General features: G+C 42.0%; 1 long non-coding RNA gene across 2 annotated transcripts; it reads left to right on the top strand.

The window, feature by feature from the left end:
- The first annotated feature begins 770 nt into the window (after positions 1-770).
- LOC106150352 lies at positions 771-9,985 on the top strand. Of its 2 annotated transcripts, none has more exons than XR_001237121.1 (3): positions 771-1,103; positions 5,725-5,848; positions 9,409-9,985. It is a non-coding gene; the product is annotated as an uncharacterized LOC106150352 (long non-coding RNA). The 2 variants fall into 2 exon arrangements; XR_001237122.1 differs by having other exon boundaries at positions 5,725-5,952.
- The last annotated feature ends 4,563 nt before the right edge of the window (positions 9,986-14,548 follow it).

The following is a 14,548-nucleotide window of genomic DNA, read 5'->3' as shown; positions in this document are numbered from 1 at the left end:
GATAGCCTGTGTGCTTCCCTTCATGTCTGCTGAGAGAGGCTCAAGGGCACAGATCATTTCCTATCTGTTTGGAAGGGCCCTGGGACCCCAGACCATCCCAAGAGCTTTGGCTATCAGAATACTATTCTTTGCCTAAGGAGTTTCTGTCTTGGTCCCCACCCCTTTTGTCAGCATTAAAGTTTTTCTTTTTTTAAATATAGGACATCTCTGTGAAATAGTCAATGCTTCTATTATTTCTCTCTGAAATGATTTCTGTGTTTATGAAATTATAGTTTACATTATCACAGATGATACTGTAAAATCAAATAGAAGAAACTATGCCATATGAAGTCAGTATAAAAATTTAAAACTATGAATATCAATCTTTCTGCAAAAAATATTCATTTATTTAATTTTATTTATTTATTTTTTCGGTACTGGGAATCAAACTCAGGACCTTGCGCTTGCCAGACAGGTGCTTGTGCTGCTGAGCTATATCCCTGACCCTCTGCAGAAATTATTCAAAATAGTCAAAGATAAAGGCAGTGCAAGAGATGGCCTAACATCAAGTCTTCTATTTTCAGTCGTCTGTTTCTCCAAATTAGGAAGTTTCCCACAGTCATCAAAACCATCACATTTGAATTTAAAAAGGATTTAGCAGAGCTGTGCCTTTCAGTGAACTCAGTCTGTTTCCTTGTTGTTCCTGCTGCTTCCAGTGGGCCAAGAGTGAGCACGATACCATACACCCCACCAGCACTGAAGGACCCATTCTTCCACACCTTCCTGTGCCAAGTCTGTCAAAGAACCAAGAGAGACTCAGAGTGGAGCACGCTGTAAAGATCAAGACATCGTGTACATGCTTTAGAAAGTGCTGTGCTACTTTGCTTCTGCACATGCAGACTGCCTGGGTGCTGAATGCACAGGGGAAAAAAGACCAATGAGAAAATAGCACCTAAGAATGCAGCGCGGTACTGACAGCTATGCACTTTTAGCTGCAGAACACCCTTGCTGCTGAGGTCCAGGGCTATGGTTTCACTTACCTGACATAAGCAGATGGTGAAATACACTCCAGGGAGCTGGGTGGACCAACATTCTGCACAGGGAAGGCAACTAGAGAGCCAAGGGTAAGTTGCTAAAGTGATAATGGAATTTGAGCTGGGAATTAGGTGAGTGCAGCAGCCCTAGAAGGTGTGGGACATCCCCACAGCTGGACTCAGGTGCCCTGGACTTGCTTTCACCGAGCACCTGCATCCAGCAGCCTTGCACATGGGACAAAAACGACAATTTTATCACAGGGCAGTTTTGTGAGGACATGTAGAGTTATTTTAAGTTTTTAAATAGTCATACAAATATGATTTTCAAATTTATATAGTTACAAAATTATATGAAGGATATAATTAAAATGGTATAATGTGTATGAATTTGTATATAATCAAAAATTATGTAATATGTTGATTACACAAGGTAGTTTATAAAGAGGAAGTGATTAACTCTTACCATAGGCAAATTAGAAAAACTTGAAGGAAAACATTTTAATAGCCTGGTATAACATTGAGACTTGTTTTAGGCGCTTAGTGATGTTTTGTGGGGAGCATCCAGTGAGGCTCTGTCTTTTCTCTGCTGGTACACGACTCCTTTTGCCACTTGTATTTCATTTAAAGCCTGAACCCTTAGATTCCTGTGCTGGACAGAGCCATTATAGTTGTTTCATTATATTTGAAAAACAAAATAGCAGAAGGACCCCAAAAATGCATTCAATGTCAGTGCTTGCTGGTCACGCTTATTTACTATGTACCACATCATTATTTTATTTAAATGAACACTTTAAGTTTTATCAATGCCACTTTTAATAAAGTTGCTTCTAAAAAGAGATTCTTTTCCCCCTACTATTTCAGTGGTTTGGAAATAAATGTCTGCTTCATATTTCTTTCCTTCCTTCCTCCCTCCCTTCCTTCCTTCTTTCCTTCCTTCCTTCCTTCCTTCTTTCCTTCCTCCCTTCTTTTACTTTTAAATTTGGACTTTTCCTAAAAACTTATTTTCTCAATTAAGTTTTGGCTTATGGAGTTTAAAATCTTCTATGAAAAATTTTAAGCCTTTATGTCAAGAGCACAGAACTGCTAAAGAGTGAATTTATAGGCCAGGGAGCACTCTGAAGCTCGACTGAAGGCCCTGATTTTCCAAGAGTGCAGGGTGAGTGAGTGGGAGCTCCTGCTGTCTTTGACAGCCTGGTGACATTTACCTGAGGAGGAACTAAGTAGTAAAGCCAGGCAGAAGCACAGACAAAAGATAAAGGTCGAGTCTAGTCTAGATGTTTAGTTCTAAGTATGAGCTGCTTGATTCCCCACTGGATACATGGGGAATACACAGGTATGATGTAGACAGAAGGTTTGGACTGGTCAGGGTGGGAGACTTCCTGATGACCTTGGGTCCACAATACTTGGATCCTTACTACTTTCTGTTGCTGTTTATTTTTAAGAGTTTAATGGTTACACCTATGCATAACCAAGGTCTAAACACATGACCATGTGGTAGCATCAGCTGATAAACAGGCTCCAAAGAGATCGCCTTTTTTAGGTCTGAGTCCTCTTCATTCTACCAAAGCAAACCACGCAGCATGCTCTAGGCAGGGTGTCCCCTGGAGAGAGGTCTCACTACTACCTTTGGTCTCCTGGGTGAGACACAAGCCTAAGCGAATTGAGTGGTAGGATTAAGAGGTCTCTGTTAGTAACCATGTCCAGTAACAAACAGAAGAGTTCTCTTCGTGAATGCTTTTCATATCGAAAAGATAAATGAACTTGCCCATGACTTGTAACAGTGGATATTATCATATTATAAGGAGATATGATACATAATAAGGGGCTGGAAACACAAATCTACAGACCTCCTTTTCCCTTAAGTGGAACAATGAAATAACTTGAAGAACTATGGTACATTTTATTGAAAAATATTTCTGAGTCCATCAGTAAACTCTTAAGAGCATAAGAAGGACTTCAGTTACGGAATGAATGAAGGTAAGAGTGAAAAGAGATAAATAGACTATCAGAGTCAGGCAATCGCCAAATCCATCAAATGTTTAGAAGACAAATGTCCAAGACCTACCTAAAGAAGGAGTCTAGCAGTGTGAACTTCCCTCACAAAAGCTATGACAAGAAGGCTTTGCCCTTCACCTGAGTAATCTACTAATTTCACACCCTGCCAGGAAAATTGCCTTCCTTGGATGTTTCCAGTGAAAGGACAGAAATCAAGTTTTTCCTCAGTTTTTAATCACACTCAGCCATCACGTGATTTCGCAGCCTGAGTTCACGTACTCTGCAACTCCCAACAACAAAGCCAGAGGGTCTGAAATGGGTCTGAAAAACGACAAACTAGAGTCAGAGGCTGCAGTTCGGAGCCACACAGTGTGCTCAGGGAATGAGCAGTGAGGACACGCCTGACAGCCCCTTAGAAATGAAGCTCGAGACCCCTCCCAAACCGCTAGGGCAGGACCAAACAGCTTGGGCCCTAAGCCCACCGAGGCTCGCTCAAGTTTACGAAGTCTGCTGTAATTGACTCTTTAAAGGATCCATAGGCACATGTGGTAGACATGCTAGAAGGAAGTTCAAGTTCTATATTAGATTGTGGGTTAAGGATAAATACAATTGTAAAGCCATTTAATGACAAACATTTGATTTTTCTACCACCACAAGTCATGAAAGAAAAACCTAGGGACTGGCCTGTAATCCAGCCAATGCCCCACAGTAATTAAATGAATAAATAAACAAATGAACGAGTTAAGAAAAGCACCTTTCTGTTCTAAGTCCCAACATGTTATTAGGCAGCAGATATAATTTCTTGAATAAGTTGGGACATTAGGGAAAGAGATGAACCTTTGTGCTCTGGGTATGTGGATCTAATAGGTACAGTGGGAAAGAAGGGTATTTGCCAGGGCTCTTTGCTTTCTTTAAAGTCCTGGTGTATCAGCACCACAGCAGTCTAGCAAAACTTAATCATCTCAACAGAAGACAGAGATATGAAAAAAGAAAATAATGCATACTTTTTCTTTAGTTTTTGCATCATTGTAGAGAGTGCTATGAGTTGGACAAAATAGTTTTCATTTAGGAGAAGCTCTGGTACCTGGAAATCAAAGGGCAGATTAGGAAAGACACTCTGCTAGTGTCTAGGTACATTCTCTAGAGGAAAAGGATGCTTCACAGGACATAGCATTGAGACTCAAGGCAGTTAACCTGGAAGAACTGCTTGTCACAGACCAAGGGTCTAAAAACATTTATAAAACAACAGGTTAAGTGTTGTGGGATCTGATTATCAGACTGCCTTACACATTTTCATGGTGCAAAAAAAAAATTCTGAGAGAAAAGTGTGCCTGTGAGTTTTCATACTGGCGTTGGCTGGTCAGGCTGGCAAGTGTTCAGTGTCCCTGCCCCCTCCCGAGCTGTTCCTTGCCGGGAAGCCAGTGTTAGATTAGAAGATGATAATGAGAGCGAAAGAGGTAACAAACACAAAGAGAACACCTCCTTCCCTTGTGCAATGAGATTTTCATTCACTTCTGTTGATGCTTCCCAGGCTTTTATCGGAAGGTCCCACTATTTTAACACTTGGTCAGAAGGTGGTCTGTGCTGAAACTCACCTCGAGGATCAGAGTGAGTGGTGGTATGGGGGGCAGAGGCAGCAGACACCTCCTTTTTCAGACAAGCCCTGCAGCAGGGCCGGTACCGCTGTCATAAGCAAGATCCCTTTCCAGGACCGCAGCCGTGAATGGTGTCCCTGGCCACTCAGCAAGCTGCTGCGTTCCTTCCTCAGTCTCCTTCCAGTCTTGGTTAGCATATCATGCAGGCTTCTCCCAAGGGTGTGACTTCGCCAGATAGCTGTCTGCTGCTGAGACATTCAAGGGAGATCTGGGGGAGTGGCCTCCACGTCTACCACAGGCGCCATTGCTGGAGATAAGAAATACCAAAGGCAGCCTGGGAGAAGAAACATGCTCATGCGTGCATAAAGGAATAATGGTGCTCATGCAAGGAGGACTCTGCGCTGATTGGATTCTGTTTGTTTTCATACCCAGGTGCAAAAACTTGTAACATGGCATAGGTAATGGCCAGGCAGGTGCTCACAGGTGCTGGAGTGTGTGAGTCCCAGAGTTTCCCGGTGGTAACAGGATCTGCAGTGCCACGGTGTTGAGAATTGGGACCTGCCGGGGGGACTGGGTCACGAGTACTGTTCTTTCCGGATGTGTTAACGCCCTTCTTGGGAGTGGGTTCACAGTCCCAGGCGTGAGTTCAGTGCCTCTCTCTTCCTCTCAGCCATGTGTGGCTTTCTATTGTGCTGTGACCCAGCAGGTCCCCCCGCCCCCACCAGCTGCGCCCTTAATCCCGGACTTCCCCTTCTCCACAACAGTGAGATCTAAACTTCTGTTCCTTGTAAACTTGCCAGTCTTAGGGCTCTGGTGGATGCACTCAAGATTAAGACAGTAAGGACACTGGTAGAAGGGGGAAATGTAATACACGTATGACTTTTTATTTCTGCTCTGGGTTTACTCAGAAGATTATCAGTTACAATTTTCTTTCAAGTGTTTTTTTTTAATAGCTTTCTGTTATTCTGTGCTGTTCTAAAAAATCTCCCATCTAGAATCTGCTAATTACATGAAATTTAAAATTTTAAAATTTCATTGAATGGCAGATGTAGTTTTATGCTTGGTAATATTTCACTGTAAATTCACACAGAACATCCATCATTTTTTTCTTTACATTTCAGCCAGAACATTTTGAGGCTTCTTCAGATATCACTCGTTCTTCGCACGAACTTGGATAAATCACTGGTTCTTCCTCACCCTGAGCTGCCCCATGTGTGGAGTGCAGCTGTGATGCGTGGAATCCGCGTGAGTGTTGGTACCACTTGCATATGTAAGGGACTCAATGGTTTTTTGCAATGGCTCACACATAGGAACAAGTCAACACCGACAACTGACTGCACTGTGATGAAGTAAGCCACTCTTTCTCTAGTGAAAATCAGCCATCACCATATGATATCCTTCTGCAAAACATTTTTCCAGAAGAGTACCATGACCCCACAAAAACGTTACACTTTTGTTAGTACTTGGTAGGGGTGGTTGAGGAAAATGAGCAATCTTTACCTTTCTCCTCTTTTATAGTAACAGTTATTTCATTTTTTCTTTACTTGAAAAGCACTTAAAACTGTTTCAAAACCCCATTCTTTTTATCCTCTTGAAAGTGAAATACAAGGAAAAACTACATGTTATAAATCATGTAAGATCTTGTTAGGTCAGGAAAACCTTAGATTAAAAGTCTTATGGGATCATGACTAATTCATTCCTTTTTTCTTCTTATCTCAGAATCCTTGAAGGGCAGAAACTTCTCTCTCTGCCGTATGGCCCCAGCACTTTTCTCAGTTTGTCACAAGGTGGCCCCAAATCCACGTTCTGCACAGCTCTTTGTCCACAGAAATGGAATTCATACAGGGAGAAGGTTGTCCCCGCAAAACCCACAGTGACAGGGTGACAGTCACGCTGTGTGCAGGCAGCCCACTTAATAACCAGTTGTTCAGTTAGGTAGGAGGAAGAAGCGAGCTTTGTTTGTTTCAGTGGGCCAGAAAGCTCTTAAATGCACATAGACATTTTTCTCCGAAGCTAGTCTTATTAAGAGCAGTAAATAAATCATATCACCAGCATGTTACACTTTTGTTGGTACTTGGTAGAGGTGGTTGAGGAAAACCAGCAATCTTTACCTTTCTCCTCTTTTATAGTAACAGTTATTTCATTTTTTTCTTTACTTGAAAAGTGCTTAAAACTGCTTCAAAACCGCATTCTCTTTATCTTTTTGAAAGTGAAATATAAGGAAAAACTACATATTATAAATCATGTAAGATCCTGTTAGGTCAGGAAAGCCTTAGATTAAAAGTCTTATGGGATCATGACTAATTCATTCCTTTTTTTCTTCTTCTTATCTCAGAATCCTTGAAATCTTTAGAGAGAGGCCCAAATTTTTTTCTCCAGACAATAAAATATTTCCTTTTTTCTACTAATGCAGCACTAGAAGACATGCCTGGCACTTGATTGCCACTGATATTCAATATTCGAATCAGTGGTAAAATAGTTAACATAAAACATCAGTGTTCTAGTTTAAATTAATGGTAGTGTGGTTTGGACAAGGCAATCCTGCTTCTCCATGGGTGTGTGTGTGTGTGTGTGTGTGTGTGTGTGTGTGTTAAGCAAGACAGCTTCCATAGTACACAAAACACATGGCAGAGCCTTAAGGCTGCATTTCGTTACCACAGTTATTTTCACTTATGATGCAATGGAATAATGGAAAGAGTTAATTTAATCTTCAGTGGAGAGATCCAAACATAGCCCTGCTGTTTCTCAAGTTGCTCTAACTGCTGCCTAAATGCCCACTCTAGATGGTGCCCTACCACCAAATTGGCCTGTTTGTTTGTGTGGAGGGCGGGGTGGCCAGAAGTGATAGCTCAACTTTGGAACAGACCAGAATTTAGTAGAATAGTCTGGGTATGTATCTTAGCCAAAAATATAGAGCATTATATATTTTTAGATTCATAGACTTTTAAAAATAAAGATATGGTTAGGATGTAGCTCAGTGGTAGAATTTGCTTAGCATGTGAGAGGCCTTGGGTTCAATACCCAGCACTGAAAAACAAACAAACAAACCAATCAAAATAAAACTCTAGAGACGTTTGCTTTGATGGTACACCATGTTATGTGGTTGATTTTTATCTCAGGAAAAAAGCAAAAAGATGGAATTGTTGGATTTAGTTATCTTCAGAAGTCTTTCCTGCTTTTGTTTGATAAATAAGAAGATAAAACTGATGATCTCATTGTAACGTAGATAACTGTAACTTATAATCAAATGACTCAGCTTATGCTCAGAATTTCCAGCTTATTATTCAATGCAAATTGTTAAAATTCTGTTGTTTAGGGCCAGGGATGTAGCTCAGCAGTACAGTGCCTTGCTTGGCAAGTGCAAGGTCCTGAGCTCAATTCCCGGTACAAAAAAAATTCTGTTGTCTAGTCATGGACAGCAAGAGTTTTACTGCTAACCATTGAGATTTAGAATTTGTGACACTAGATAGAAAGCACAAGTCTGGTATCCCCTACACATTTTAGAAGCTGTACAGTGCTGATTTCCCAAGATAAATGTGAAGTTTAGATACAGTGACTTTCTCAGGAATGTAATTGTATGCGTGAAAGATTTTCAAGGTAGATTCGAATGCAATATTTATACGTGATCTTTTGAAATGTACCAAAAACTGTTATACTTTTGAAGACTAAAGATTACAACAAAGGTTAATATAAGTAATTGATTATGTACCTACCTATCCCCCATATGTACATAATTATCAATACACATATATACCAAGAAATCTGCTATAGTTATTTATTTGCACTAAGGATCAAACCCAGGATCTCGGGCTTGGCAGGCAAATGCTCCACCCCTGAGCACATTTCCAGCTGCATATTTATATATATAATTTCATCCATTTTTAACAGAAATTTTAAAATACAGCCACTATTAACATCCCTGTGTAACAGATGAGGTTCCAAGAGTTTGATGTGGTAGACTAGTATTTTCCAAAATGTTTTCTTATACATGGTTTTATTCTGGCTTCATTGCTATATGCAAAAAAAAAAAAAAAAAAAAAAAACAAAAACCCACCAGAATGCAGCAGGATTGAAAGCACAATAAATACAAATACATGGGAATGCTCAGCGTGAATCATAGGGCCAGACATTTACATTACCCATCTTCTGTGCACCTACACTAGTTTCTCCCTTTGCTCCCGAGCAAGTTAGTTATAATCTTAAATTTTGACTCCTTCTATGCATGAGAAGCACAGCTACTTCCCCACAATAGTGTACAAATTAATTTGTGTAGAGTTTTCACTTAGTTTTATAAAACGACATCAGTGTTTTGACAGTCACAAATTTCAAATAAACATTGTCGGCCTAATTCCGGTATATCACACTTTCTGCTCAGAGTTGTGCAGCTGGTATTGTGGTTTTATTTTCTCAGTGAATCATGATTTCGTAACAATCACTAACTCTGTGCTGACTTTATCAGAAAAACTCAATTCAGCATTATATTGCAAATGTACTAATTATCTTAAAACTGGTCAAAATTTGAGGTTGAACAGCAGTAACAAGAAATATGTTTTCCTATTTTTTACCATGTTATTGTCAATGGGTATGTTGAAAAAGTTACTGAACTAAAAAAAAATTTTGTGCTATTTATCTGAGAACCAGCAGACTGCAGCAATCTTTCCAGCTTTTACTCTAGTTACCCTTGTCTCTACCTGTCATGTGCAAGAGACTGGTGTACTTCTATGTTTTCCATCTGAATTGTTGATGGGTTGACCAGATGGTCCCATCCTCCTTTCCTAATCAAATATGTGTTGAATTCCTCCCAGGTTCCAGAAACGATACTCAAGTCTGAACTTTGATTTGTACTAGGAAGCTGCTGCCTTGAGTACATGGGCACTGGGAAGTGAAGATTGGCTTGTCATGCTCCCCTTTCCTGTGTCATCTATGTGGTCAGTGTTGCACATGCTGAAGTGATAAGGTGTACAGCCGGGAGCAAAGCAGGAGGTGAACCTAAAGAAGCTGCTTGTGCAGAAAGTAAGGATGTGCTCAAAATCTGACAAGTCAGTCTGTGAGCACAGGAGCCAGACTGAAGGAGCAGTGAGTGGAGACTGCAGGGTGGAGGTGTGGGTCCTGCAGAAGAGTGATCCAGGTAGAACAGCGTCCTCCCGGGAAGCACAGATGCTGCTGTGAGCTCAAGGAGAAGTAGAGGGCCAGGGAAGCTGGACTGAGAAAGCAAAGTGCAAAACATTCATTCAACAGCTGTCAGAGAGGTTCTGGGGACCCCACACGAAGGGCCTGTGATCCACTCCTGAGGACGTGGATGTCAACTCTGAGTGCTGGGAAGCTGATGGTGGATTGTGATCGAAGAGCCCCGCTGGCCTGACTCATATTTGGAAAGGACCACACTGGTGAGTGTGTCAAGAGTCAACCTTGCATTAGGGGGACATGCAGGCAGGGGAGGGAGGCCATTGCTGTCTTTCAGGCCATAAAAGGTGGTGGCCCGGGTCAGGAAGGTACCTTGCAAGGAGTCACACTGTGCAGGCAGAGGCAGCAAGGTTCCCTGTGGGCTTTGAGTGACGTAGATGAGACGGGGTGGAGGAAGGTGTCCACAGCAACACTGTGGAGGTGACACTCAGCAGGCCCTGGGGTGGGCTTCGGTCCAGACGTACCGAGAAGCAAAACTCATGTGAACTCATAATGAAGTGTTTGAATTTCAAATGTAGGTGTCTATCAGTTAGGAAACTCCACATAAAGTACTTCATCTTTATATCAAATCCTCAGAATTCTTCCTCTCCTATAGCTGCCTCATTTCTCTTGTCCTAAATCATTGATTTCTTGATTTATTTCATAACAAGAATAAAAGATGACTATGGGGAAATAAATCCTACTATGTTAAATATATAAGAAAGTAAGACTGAGAGAGAGAGGGAAATAAGCTCAAATGATTCTGTGTATGTAGCTATGTACAGAACCTTTATTTTCTTGCTCCCTTCCATTGAACCATTCCTGTATTTCTCTAGTGGGGGACCAGTCCTGACTAGGAAAACTGCAGTGAATCATTGGAGAGGAGTTTTGTCATCTGTACATTAACCTGGACAGCTTAGCATTTTATGCTACCTTGGACATGTTATTTTTATGTGAATTTTGACATACTATTTTTATATGAACCTGTATACACTGTCTTTATATGAACCTGGACAAACTATCTTTTTATGAATCTGGACCTATTATCTCTGTATTAACATGGATGTATTATTTGGACACTGACCCGGATGTGTCATCTTTATAGTAACCTGGACCTGTCCTTGGAAGAGTTCAACACCAAATATTGCAAAGTCATCAGCTGTCACAGTTTTTCTTTGTGTCACCTTCTACTTCATTCCAAAGCTTCTGTGCTTTGCCTTCATCTCCACATGTCTGGGACCTGGAGCTTGGTGATCATTCTCTGGAGAGCCGGTTCCCACAGTCTCTACCTTACCTTCCGAATGAAAATTATTTCCTCTCCACTTCAGTGCTGCAGACAAAATAAGTTATTGATCTGGTTCTAGTATTTGATCCTAAGATACAAATGAATGAGCCAAAGCTTTATCAAAGAATTGTAAAGAGGATTTGCAGAAGTAAATGCTGTCCATAGTAGGAAAATAAATGGGGTTATATTCTTATTGCAGGTCACCTCTTAACAATATCCCAGCAATGCAGTCCAAGCCCAGAACTCACGCATGCATGTCCACACACACACACACACACACACACACACACACCCCACTTTTCTGGGCTATAAAGAAAAATGACACAAAATGAGCTCTGAAGCCATATGCAACCTTTTCTCTCATATCTCTTCCTTTTCTTCCAAACTGCAGTTTTACACACAGCTGTGGTGCAGAGGATTTATGCTTGTGAACCACTACATGCTAGTCCGGGTCTCCTGCGAGTGTCCTGTGGATTCCTACATTATTTGATTGGAAGGAAAATTAGAAAGAAAGCATGATATTGATTCAACCAGAATGAGGTTCAGAAAGACATGTACAGTATCCCATACCATGGACAGTAATACCTGCCATTCAGTATTTTGAGAAGTGATTAGAAATAGCTGAATCTCCATGCACCATAATTTATTATTAAGTAAAAATACAAAAGCTAATTCTTTCTTCCTTTGTAGTTAAGCATATTTCCAAACGCATCGAAATACAACAACTAATAGGTGTACTTCAGATTTTAAACATAAGAAAATGTCACGAATCAGGCCCATTCCTGACTATCCAAAGGCTCTAAGTCCTGTTCGCTCTGAGAAGCACAAGGGTGCTAGGCAGCTCCTTTAGGGATTGAGACAGAGCCTAGGGAGGCGAGCAGGTTTCTCAACACAATAGGCAGAAACATGAAAAGAATCAAAGGCCCTGACTCACTGTCTGGTGTTTACCAAAGGCAGACCACACTCCAGTGTTTAAATTCATGGCCAAATACCTTCAAACAGAACTAACCACAGGGGCTGAGAGGGAGTCAGGCACTTGGGGAAAAGCCGTAGGAACATGAGCTGCTTGAGTGGTTATTAAGCCTATTCCAGAATTATGGTGGTGTGCTAACTTTATCTTACTGTATCACGACGCCAACAAAAGCCAGGTGCAGAGCAACAGGGCCAGGACTATCAGTCTTGAGACTAAACTCAAAGCAGTGTTTGGGGGAACTAACTTGCTACCCCAAGGAAAAGACAGCATTGAACCAAAGAAAGGCAAACACCCAAATTTTAACATGGGCAGTTGAAAGGTAGAAAACAAACACTTTAGTAATCAATAGAACACTGGTGGGGGGAGTGGATATAGAAATTGGGAGAAGATAATTTGCTCTTTTAAAGAATTCCATAATATTCACTCTCCAAAAATCAAAATCCCAGACACGGATTTAGGTCCTTGTAGTTGATGAATGAGAAGATGCAGGACACACACGAGGGATGAGGGTGACATGGAGAGGAGGAGAAGCAATGTGAGTCCCTCCTATTGAGCCTTTGTGAAGGACACAGGGCTGTGGGTTCCCTGAAACTTTCTGGCAGCACCCTGCACACCTCCCACAGTATTCTGCCTGGTGACTTGGAATCCAGAGCCTAGGACCCCCAGCTCTTGCTGTCCTATGATTGAGAATTCCCCAGTGGCATTACCTCTCAGCCCTTGTGCCTTTCCTTGTATAGCTGTCAGGCCAGCTTCCACTGCCTGGAGAGCTCTGAGGCAAAATGCCAGAGACCTGCTCCTGGTGGGCAGCCCCCAGAGCAAGGTGAATCTGAACTTGCTGGAGATTTTCTGTTGGGACTGATATTGGAGGGAAGTTTTAGGTATGCAATATGAGAAACAGTACATAAATACCATCATTGGGCTGCCATACAACTTAGGGTCGCTGGAACTGTATTCTACATTTTCTTGGTGTTCTCAGTCCCTTTCCTCATTGCTGGGAGGAACACCCAACAGCCACCACTTAAAGGAAGATAAGTTTATTTTAGCTCACATTTTTGTCCATGATCAGCTCGCTCCAAAGTGGAAGGTGGAGGATAGCTACTCATCCTGTGGCAGCCAGGAAGCAGAGACAGAAGGAGGAACCTCGAGATATCTTTCCAGGACACCTCCCCAGTGACCCACTGAATGCTTCAACCGATGAACCCATTGGTAGTACAGCACCCCCATGGTCCGGACACAGACCCAAAGCCTCTCCTCCGAACACCTGAGACTTTAGGGGGGATTTTCTAGATCGAAAGCACAACACTTGGCCTCTGAGACTTAGAATCACCACTACCACAACCGGTCCCAAAACTATCATAAATGTTTGCTGTCTCCTTCTTCAGAACCATCTAGATTTTCAATATCTTCCATTACAAACTGAGCTGATTTAACTTGCTTACCTTGGGGGTAATCTAGACTTCTAGCCTGAAAGGGTTGGAATTTGGGGTTGTCTTGCTGTTGCCTGGAATACAGTTGCTGAGATTGCTTACTGACCATTTCATAAAATCACAAACGTCACAAGTGTTCATGGTTCTAATGCTTCATGACAGAGTTTGTAAATCATCTGGAGTTATAACTCGCTTATTTATCAGCTGGTCTGTAAGCACAAGCAGCTCAGGTTCACCAGGTGGAAGTTGCTGCTTCGGGTGCGTCAGAACACTTTATGTGTGCCCTGGGGTTGACTCTCTCCTCCTTGGAACCAGAACACTTGTATCTCCAGGCCAAGCAGCGGGAGTCCTGGAAGCAGGAACTCTGAGGGTAGTCACAGGGCATGGAGATTAGAGAAGGCAGTGACACATCTCTGCCTTATTTCCCAGGCCGAGGTATGTATCCCGGCACCATGTAATGGCCATTGCTCAAATGTGTGCACTGCATCCTGGGCTTGGAGTCCAAACCTCTGAGTGTCACACCTGAGCAGGTGCACTGCAGCTGGAAAGTAATGCCAGTGCTTACCAGAGTCTGTCTGCAGTGTCACTGTGAGGAATGACAAGGTTTGGATCAGAGTAAACTTTATAGAAATCCATTCCACTCATCTGTCTCTCTGCAGTCCTTCAATACTCCCCCAAAATCTCTCTTGTCAACCCCAAAGCCTCTTTCCAAAATAACCCCCGACTAGCTCTGCTTCCCTTTAAATTCTTTTAGCCATCCCTTCTTTTAGCCCTTGATTTCAATTGACTTTTTGTGGATATTCCTTCTCATATAAGTATTTTTTCTGTATTTTGAAATTAAATTAATTTAGATTTTTGGCTCCTTCCGAACCTCAGAGCAGTCTCTTCCCAAGCCAGCACAATGAAGACCGGGATTCTCCACCTTCATCCGGAGTTGAGAGAGAGAGGAAGAATCACAGAGATCAGTTGCTCATAAACATGCTTGTCCTTGGTGCACCCGTTTACACCTTCAGCCCTTAAGTACACAGTGCTTGAAGTAGCTACTTCTTAGGTATTTCTGACTCCTCCCTCCCCGAGGAAGCAGTGCTGCCCTTTCG

Source organism: Chinchilla lanigera, unplaced genomic scaffold (assembly GCF_000276665.1).
Source record: "Chinchilla lanigera isolate Chin_1 unplaced genomic scaffold, ChiLan1.0 scaffold00073, whole genome shotgun sequence".
NCBI lineage: Eukaryota > Metazoa > Chordata > Mammalia > Rodentia > Chinchillidae > Chinchilla > Chinchilla lanigera.
Note: the sequence above shows the minus strand (reverse complement) of the source record. Positions and strands in the feature narration are given on the sequence as shown.